The 10,422-nt window shown below is 42.3% G+C and overlaps 1 pseudogene; it reads left to right on the forward strand.

The window, feature by feature from the left end:
• Nucleotides 1-5,801: 5,801 nt before the first annotated feature.
• LOC136656226 (5S ribosomal RNA) lies at nt 5,802-5,923 on the forward strand (annotated as a pseudogene).
• The last annotated feature ends 4,499 nt before the right edge of the window (nt 5,924-10,422 follow it).

Genomic DNA, 10,422 nt, shown 5'->3' on the forward strand with positions numbered 1-10,422 from the left:
CTTACCCAGAGATAAGGGGAAAAGTTTCCCCTTGCCTCTGGCTGAGCCACCTTGGGCCCCTATCTTGAGCTGGATACAGCGCAAGCCTCTTGGCTTGCCTGTTCCAGCGCAGGGTAGGATTGTGTCCTAAATCTCTATGTGGTGATGCAGCAGTGCTGTTGCAGCTTCTGCTGTACCCTGTGGAGGATTTTTGGCTACTGGAGGCTGGGGAGAACTACTATGAAACTAATGAAGCTTAAGCTTCATGACCCCTAATCCAGGGGCCCCAGAAGTGACTTTAGCTTTAGCCATCATTGCTTAAAAATGACGGAGGATCTGGCCTAGAAAGTGGATTAAGATTCAGTGAGAACCATTGCTGCTGAACCCACCCCATTCTGGGGCCTTATCAGCCCTCCTCCCTGCCCCCATTACCACCTTGCTCCACCCACCGCCTCCCCATTCCATCTGATGAATTCAGAATATTTGTATATATTAGTTATAGCATTAAGAGTTCAACTTCAGAGACTGTTATGGTCTCCTGTGAGTCTTTCATGATTTACTGACTTTGGTAAGTCTATTTGGTGAACTTCAATAGTACATTAGCAGTTTATTGACTTTGCTTTAAGGAAGTATCAATATGTATTGGAAAGAATGTTGGCAGAGGTGAAGCCAAAGTCAATTTTTTACCTTAAAGATCTATATACCTCTTGAAATGGGAAGCTAACCAACAGAATTCACTGTTCAGAACCCCACACCTTCTCTACTACAAATCAGTGAGATGATCTCTCTGTGTATTCTAAAGAAAGGAAGACATAAAAATACACTATTTAATTTGTTTCAGATAATCCAAATGCTGTCATGATGGTTGACTTTCATTTGTAATGTTGACGGGAAAACCTTCTTAGGGATGATACACCACTACTTAAGTCACACACAGGGCAAATTCCACTATACTTTACTTCAAATGAGAAATTAGGTGTTGCTGGCATGAAGCATTGAGCATGCTTTATATTTGTTAAAAAGAACACAAAGAATTCTAGATAACACCTGGAGAAATGGAGGTTCTATGAGATTGTCTCGTGGAATGATACTTGTAAAAATGTCATTGAAAAATGGATTTCTGTTCAGCCTGCCTATGTAAACTGCCTTGAGACTATTGAGAAAGGTGGTATATCAATATTGAAATAAATAATAAATAAATTGCATCTTTTTATGTTATGCATTGTTGGAATATTTTAGATTTTTTAATTTTAAGAAGTTTTTAAATAGTGAGCCCTCTGGAGAAAGGAGCCATTTTCTTATCCCTTTCCTAGGTTGCCAGCTTTGCAAACATGTTTACTGAAAAGTGGTATATAAATATAAAAATAATAATAATACCTGCTTCTGTGAGTTGGCATCACTCAAAGAGTGTCACAGTAGAGAAGGAAATAGAAGTCTCCACCAACCAAATATTGAAAGGAGGGGTATTTTCAATGAGAGAAATGTGGGCTCCATCATATTGTAGATACATTATGATGGAATGTTAAATATGAAGCTATCAAAAACCTTGCCCTGTTGTAATGGCTTCACCCTTATTACGCAGAAGGATGAATGTAGATGTAATCACTCTCCATGATGGATCACATAGCACAGTTGAATGGGGTTTGCTTCCTGCCCTTTTAAAATGGTGATTAATGTGAAGAAGGATTTGACCAGCAATGCTGTTTAGAGATGTTTATAATGCTTGTGTGGAATGAGTTGTTTCTAGTGAACACTTCTGAATTTTTATCAGCGAAGAAGATGAACATCATCTTAATATGAAAGTAAATTTGCATTGATAGGATGGCTGCCACATTAGTTTTCCTCCTAAAACTTCAAACAACTCTCCCTCCTAAAACTCCATTGAAACATCCTAATCTCTGTAACTAACCTCTTTTGCTAAACCTGCTGTGCATCCTAAAACCCTGATCTTTACCTTCTCACTTGCTTCAAATGCTTGCTTTAAACCTCCCAACAGTCTTTTTCTCCGCCCTCATTGGGTCATTTCAGATAGAGCAAACTTGATCCAGCTGGCAGCCCTACTCTCTCCCCCTCACTTTCCCCTCCTCCCATTTAATCCTTGCCTATTCTGATGAAACTAAATTCAATTATTCTCCACCTACAACTACTAAAACTGATGATACTAATTTTTTAAAATTACATTTTTCCTTTTTTCTGTATCTTTCCAATAAAACCTTTATTCTTTTGGAAACTAACTCATGTTTAGCCTAAAGAGATGCACTTTGAGATTGTTTGCTCCAGTATCAGTCAATGGGACCACAACAGCCATTCGCTTCACCTTTGTATATTGGTCTCTCTGATTCCTGTACCAGAATTCCCCAAAGATGATCTTACTTCTAGGCTGGACAAACCTGGACCCAAGATAGTGTGTTTGCATGCACGACAGTAGACACGTGTGCATGTGCGCATGGCAGCAATGTTGGCAACAGTGTAAGCCCCCTGATGTCAACCAAGCTTCACACTGACTATGCTACACTGTCGATTTCCCTGGTGCAACTTCTCTCTATCCTGAAAGGACCTAGTATCTGGCATGTAAGAACCTAGTATCTGAGCCATTTCATTTGTTCCATCTCATCTCTGATCATCTCTGTCGATTTCCCTGGTGCAACTTTTCTCCATCCTGAAAGGACCTAGTATCTGGCATGTAGGAAACTAGTATCTGAGCCATTTCATTTGTTCCATCTCATCTCTGATCATCTCTGTCGAGTTCCCTGGTAAAACTTCTCTCCATCCTGAAAGGACCTAGTATCTAGCATGTAAGAACCTAGTATCTGAGCCATTTCATTTGTTCCATCTCTGATCATCTCTGTCAATTTCCCTGGTGCAACTTCTCTCCATCCTGAAAGGACGTAGTATCTGGGGCGTAAGAACCTCGTATCTGAGCCATTTCATTTGTTCCATTTCATCTCTGATTAAGTAGGTTTTCAGAGCTTCTGTTAGCATCATCTATGTAAAAATATGTTATCAGCCTTTCGCCAAGGTTGACCCAAGCTGTGAACTCTCAAAGCTATATTGTGAATGGCATCAGCATGTCAGCCAAGAAGCTAGGCTACTTTCCTACTCTGCTTCCATCAAAAAGTTCAAACCATCTTTGTTTTCTAGAACAGCATTTCTCAAACTGTGGGTCATGACTTTTGGTGGGTCATGGGCCCACTGAGACCAGGAAGCCACAGAGCAAAATAGCATTTGATCTGGAAGCCACATCTGAGTCATGCCACCCCACAACACATATCACTGACCAAGTTGTGCCATGTCGTGCCCCCATACCCATTGATGCAGGTCATGGGCTGGCATGACCTGGAAGCGGCGTCCAGGTCATATGCCACATTACCGTGCAGCATCCTGGTCTTGGAGGGCTCAGGACCCACTGTGGAATGGATGACAAAGTGTATGGCAAAGGTAAGTACCCCCGTTCTAGAGAATTCTCTTGATGTGGCTTTCTATTGTGATGATGCCTGTCATAAATTTATTTATTTATTTGATTTGTAATCTGCCTTTCTCCCCGGAGGGCACCCAAGGCAGCTAACAACATTTAAAAGTCATAAAATACATAAAAACAACAACAATAAAATAGAATTAAAAAAAAAACAACTTTTAGTTGGCAACCTTCAGTCTCGAAAGACTATGGTATCGCGCTCTGAAAGGTGGTTCTGGAACAGCGTCTAGTGTGGCTGAAAAGGCCGATCAAAAAAAACAACTAGCAGCAATAAAATCAGCAGTAAAAAACAATTGTTAAAAGCAGCCATCAGGCATCAAAGTCTTGCTGAAATAAAAACTTCTTCAGTCCTTGCTGGAAGGTTTATAATGAAGGAGCTGTTCGTAAGTGTAAGGGGAGGGAATTCCACAATACAGGCGCAACCACCAAGAATACTGTTAATAATTGAATACTGTTAATAAGAAGGTCCTATTTCTGGCCGCCATCCCCCTCACCTCTCTTAATGGTGGCACAACCAACAGGGCCCCCTCTGATGACCGAAGAGAACATGCCGGAATATACAGTAGAAGGCGGTCTCTCAAATACACTGGTCCCAAGCTGTTCAGGGCTTTAAAGATCAAAACCAACACCTTGAATTGGGCCTGGAAACGAATGGGCAGCCAGTGCAGCCGCCGGAGCAGCGGCATGACAGAGTCAAACTGCTGACTACCATGAAATAAATGAACTCATTTATTTAATCCATATCCTGCCTTTCTTCCAACATGGAATGCAAGGCAGCATGCAGGGGTTCTCAGGAAGTCCCGCATTCAGGCACTGATTAAACCTAGCCTTCTTAGCTTTGGTAACATGACTGTTATGTGCAGCTCACACCCTGCTGTGGGACCAGTTTAATGCTCTGTTGCCGATAGGTTTCATGGGTTGTTTTTGTTTGTTATGTTTTATCCCATTGATTTTAATGGCTTGTTGTAAGTCTTCCTACGCATTTTATAGAAGGTGGAAAAAAATAACTAATACTTAAATTATTAATTCTTAGTATTAGTCATCACATTCTGTCCTAGCTGAAGCCTTCCTACAATAATCAAAAATAGCTCAACACTTTTCAGAGTAGTGTGGCCTTGACAATATAAAAATATGAATGACAAACATGCCCATCATGGAGAACTTGAATAAAGGATGGACATCCAGTACCCAAACAGAAACACAGGGGGCCCCGTATCCACAGATTCCATTTTCATTGTTTCATGTATCTGTGGATATGGGTGGCCGCCCTCCACCTTCCTATCCTCTGCAGGTGAGGTGAGCTGTGCTCCCCTCCCCTCCGGAGGGGCTTCTGAGCCCTGCAGAGCTGCATATGTCTGCCTGCGGCCTTGGTAAACCCCGGAATGGACATTTTCAGCAGGAAAACATCACTTCCTGTTTTCAGCTGAAAACCAGAAGTGACTTTTTCAGCTGAAAATGGCCATTCTGAGGCCCATCAAGGCTGCGGGTGGACGTCAGCAGCCTTGGCGAGGCTCAGAAGCCCTTCTGGAGGGGGGAGCCAGGTTTCCCTTGCCTCCGGAGGATCCAGACCATGGGGATGGGTGTTCACCTGTATCTGCAATTTTGGCCATCCATGGGGGTTTCTGAAAAGGAACCCCTGCAGATAAGGGGCACTATAAAGTCATTCTCTTTATATGCAAATCTGCTATCTGTGTATCTTCGAGGGACAGAATTGTTACTTAAATATTTTTATCTGCACCTCAGTTCTTGTTATCTGCTATGCTGAGACCCTCCAGAAGCTGCAGGAACCTACAGAATGGTGCCTGTGATCAGCAGAAGCTTCCACTGGCCCTTTTAAAGGGTTTCTGGTCTGGTTACTGGTGCCATTCTGAAGGTCCTTGCTGCACCAGGAAAGTTTCTGCAGCATTCAGATATACTTTGCACTTCCTGCTGCACTCTGCTGGCTTCCTCAAGGTCTCCACTGGATTCTTCTGAGGGCAGGTAAGGTACCCCTCCCCCAGGGCACCCTTTGCACCTAACCCCATTAATCCCATAGGATCAATGGTTCATTAGCTTCAAATTTGCTATCTGCTAGTGTTTCCACTAACCTGACTCTAGTGGATAATGAGAACTGACTGTACTGCTCTACCATCTCTGTAAGAAAAATAAATTGCTGGAAAAACTTCAGTCAAATGTCTTTTGACAAGTTTTTCTCTTCCTACTTTGCATTCAAAAAAATGGTTGGCAACCTTCAGTCTCGAAAGACTATGGTATAAGCCTACAGCACCCGGTATTCCCAGGCGGTCTCCCATCCAAGTACTAACCAGGCCTGACCCTTCTTAGCTTCCGAGATCAGACAAGATTGGGCATCTGCAAGGCAACTGTTACCCTGCACATGCCTGATTTCGTCTGATCTTGGAAGCTAAGCAGGGTCAGGCCTGGTTAGTACTTGGATGGGAGACCGCCTGGGAATACCAGGTGCTGTAGGCTTATACCATAGTCTTTCGACACTGAAGGTTACCAGCCAACCAACCATTCAAAAAAAAAAAAAAAATGTGTAAGTGATGATACCCGGCACTTTTCCCCAACTCAGAGTACAATTCCACCAGCACTATTCCTGGATGGCATTCATTCATTTCCTGAGGTTTACATGAAGGGTGTGGTTGACTGTGAAGGTATTGGTAGTTTTCACTTTGAGCAAGACAAATCATCTTATCAGTGGAGATGCTTCAATGCCACGATATTTTCCTTATTTTAAACCCTTTACAAGAAGCAAGTGCTGAAGTGGGAGTGATGGTTTTAATTAGGTTCCCTAAAAGAGTGCATCTTTGAACATTCCTTGGATTAATTCCAGGAAAGCTGATCTTTAAGTTTTATACTCAAAGGCCAATCTGATTTAATTTAAAGCACCTTTAATTTGCATAGGACATAATAAAAATGCATAGCACTTCTATAGCATGAGGCTGTACAGCTGATGTCTGTGGGGAGATATGGTACATTAACTTTCTTGCATCAGTGCTGGGATGTATATAGGAAATCACTTGAGTTTAAAAGGTGACAGTTCAGTCCAGTAATTTCTGACATGTGACATTTTGCTAGAGCTGAAGTTACTGAATGGAATGGGCCAGGGGAGGGGGAGGGGACTGCAGCCATAAGGGATTGGTAATTAGAAGCCAAACCTTTCACCTCAGGTCAGCATTTAAAATCCAGCCGAAGTTCATAGCAGCCAGAACTCATTACCATCCGCAGGCTGTGTTATTGGCCACGTGAAATGAACCGGCGGCACTAATATGTTTGAAATGGCCAGACGGACCATCTCATATTCAGCACAATTGGAAATGGAGATTGCTTAGCATCCCTGGAACAGGAGGGAGGCCTGCTTCTTTATGCAAGGCAGTGTCATCGACAATATCATTAACTCCCCAAATAAATGCAGCCTAATAATCTTCAGTGTCCTGAGTGGTACTTCTAGGACAAGAGCATGAAAAGTGCTCTTTGTGGGAATTGCATTCACCTCTTGGCATTCACACGTTCAATCTTACAACCATTCTGACAACAATTTATTTATTTAAATTTATACCTGCTACTCAAGGCAGAATGAAGCCATTTAAATGTGCTTTCTCCTTGTGGTGTCCTCCCCTTCTAGTATTCCATCCCTTCTTAAGTCTTAAAATATAGTCAATAATAATTGTAAAATGTCCTTGTCAAATGTCTTTTCACCTACTCATTCAACTCATTTCAGTTTACTTACACAAAAACATGCCCAAGTGTGATTCCCACTTCTCCCATTGTGTTTTCCTTGTTTCCTCCCCAGTTTTCCTTGTTTTCCTGCATCTAATTCTCTGTGAGAACCTCTCTAGGTTTCATGTTCATATGGAGTCTCCATAGGATGCGTGCATGTTTTTCATTGTGCGTGCATGAATTGTACGTACACTGGGAGCCATAGTCAATTGTAGCCTGATGGGGATGGTGCAGTGCTAAGCAATGTATCTGAAACTTTGCATGCAGAAGGTTCAATTCTTGGCATCTTGAATTAAGCCTGGAAAAAGATCCCTGCCTGAAACCCTGGGAAGCTGCTACCAGTCTGAATAGAGAAGGGTGAGTTAGATCAACCAATGCTTTCACTTGGAGTAATACAGCTCCATAGCTCATGAAGTCTACTGTTTCATTTTTTAAATTATATTTATCTTTCTTGGAGGAGCTCAGAGGGAGGGAGGGAGGGAGGGAGGGAGAGGTCTCAGGTCTGAGTTTGTCCAGCACAGAATTAGAACCAAGTTGGGGGTACAGGGAGGCCAGGACACAGTGAATGGTTGATTTGTGAGCCATCAACTGGTTAGTGGTGTGAACAACCTTGAAGTGCCTCTACCTAGGCTAGCAGTAACCACACACACACTGCCAACTAGGCGGTAGTTGTTCCATCTGAGACAACCCATTAAGAGGAGAGAAAAAGATTAGTGGGAGGTTTAAAGCTCACAGCAGGGATGGAGGTTTGGGGGGGGATGTTATAGAGAGGTGGGATAAGGGAAATTACTTGTCCTTGGGTTGTAGGAAATTACTTGTCCTAGGCACACTTTCTAGTGAGTAAACCCCATTAAACATAGAAGAGTTACTTTTTAGTAGACACATATAGTATTCAGCGATGTGCCATGCCATTTTGTGCCAGTGAAGCACAGAATGTCACACAACCTGGAAGTGACATAACACTTCTGGGACACTGTGCTTCCAAACATGAACAGAACCTTGTTCCTGTCATGTCTTTTGGAGTCCCACAGACTCTGTGTGTGGCCTCTGCAGGCTTCAGAAATCCTCCTCCTAAAAGTGGTTTAAAAGCACTTCCAGTTTTCAGCAAAAACCAGATGTGCTTTTAAATCACCTTGGCATGGTGCTTTCAAGCCCACAGAGGCTGTGCGCAATCTCTGTGGACCTTAGAAAGGCTCCTGGATGCAACCTGAGAACATCTCCGGTTGCATCTGGGAGCTCAGGTACAGGTAGTCTGGGGGTTCAGGTGAGGCTCTGCTTCACCTGCCTCCAATGGTTGCATAACCCTCCTAGTATTGTGCTGCTAGTCTGCTGGGTAGAGTGGGGCATGTTGTCCCTCTATGGAACAAGGCTGGTCTGCACTTCTGAGGGAAAAAAACAAAAACCCAGAGCAATGAGGTTATTTAGGGAAAGCTGGTAGGCCGCCTCACCTGCTGAAGTCAGTTGGGTGCGGGTCGGAAAACAGGAACTATGAAATGCTCTTCTTAGACTTTGAGCGCAATCCTATACATGTTTACTCATAAGTAAGTTCCATTATGTTCAAGGAGGTTACTCCTAGGTAAGCGTGTAGTATAGTACTACAACCTTAGTCACCTGGTCCTATAGTTATGGATTGTGGGCTCCAGATAACCATATTCCTATTTACTCAGGTGTTTTAACTCAGCATATTGTTTTATTGTGTTTACTGCTTGCTGCTTTTAGGATTTTAGAGTCTATTTATTATTGCCTCCATATTTGTTGTTTTAGTGCTTTTTTACTTTGCGGGTTGCTGCTGTTTTTAAAGTGTTGCTCAGTTTATTTGTTTAGCTTTGTTTTACGATAGAAGAATTATTTTCAAAAATTATTTTGATGAGGAGGTGGAATGGAAATATATTTAAGGGGAAAATAATAGTGACAATAAATGCACTCTGCTTACTACAGGCAATAAAATGTGATGACTATTTGTCATGGATACAGAACAGATTCCAAATTTTAGCTCTGAGCTAAAACAGTAGACCAAACTTCACAACCCTTGTATGGCTGGAAACACCTCCTTGGTTTACTCGGACTTGCGCCAGCCGACTCCCCCAGAGTTGTACTGAGTTAATTGCTGCAACTCTGTGGAAGGCTGCTGAAACAAAAATGGTTAGTCCCATAAACCAGCACCTTAGTGGGTGAATTCCAAATCACAGCTGCATTACTAATCAGCATTATAAATTGGGCCCTTATGTAACCACAACTCTGCAGAAATTCTCAGGTGGACCTGCTTTATGGGGTTTAGCTTATATAAGTGAACATTTTTGGCATTCATTATTTCTAGCATTTTAAGAATGTTATTGCAGGTGCTACTTTTGGGTATGAAAAGGATGATTAAAATACTCCCCCAAGCTAGCCACCATCTTCTCCCATAAGACTATATTTTCTTGCACTAACGTTATTATTGTAGAGGGAGAGTTTAAAAGTAAACACAAAAAATCCCGTCATAGCCCTCTTCTGAATTTCAACCAAAGCTCTAATGCAATGGTTCTCACACATTTAGCATGGGGACCCACTTTTTCGAATGAGAATCTGTCAGGACCCACCAGAAGTGATGTCATGACTGGAAGCGACATCATCAAGCAGGAACATTTTTAACAATCCTAGTCTGCAATCCTACCCAGGAGCAAGTCCCATTTACTATCATTGTTAAAAGCATATACATAGTAGCTTATTAAAAGTATAGGTCTGTAACATTTCCCCAAATGCAGTTACATACCAGGGTAGCATCAAGTCTGATATATTAAAAATAAAATATTGAAATGAATGGGGACCCACCTGAAATTGACTCGCAACCCACCTAGTGGGTCCCGACCCACAGTTTGAGAAACACTGCTCTAATGAATCCAACAGCACAAAATAGCCAGAAAACAGCAATGCTCAAGAAACGCTTGTTGCATAAGCAGTTATATAACACATATAGCATCCATACAACACATTAGTAAGAGGAGCAGCCAACCTCAGATGGAAAAGGTACATTCTGTGCCATGGAAAGTTACATTGGAAGCTGCCTTATACCAGGCCAGCCTGTTGGGTTAACTCACTCAGTATTGTCTCCAGGGTTTCAGACAGATGTAGCAGAAGATGATGGAAGCAAACGGGACCCTCTGCATGCACAGCTTGTGCTTTATCGAAGAGCTATGTTTTCTTCCTGAATGTAACTTATCACCCCAACTGTATTCATCTTTTTGTTTGAAGAGAAAGCACATCTCAAG

This window comes from Tiliqua scincoides, chromosome 6 (genome assembly GCF_035046505.1).
Source record: "Tiliqua scincoides isolate rTilSci1 chromosome 6, rTilSci1.hap2, whole genome shotgun sequence".
Lineage (NCBI taxonomy): Eukaryota > Metazoa > Chordata > Lepidosauria > Squamata > Scincidae > Tiliqua > Tiliqua scincoides.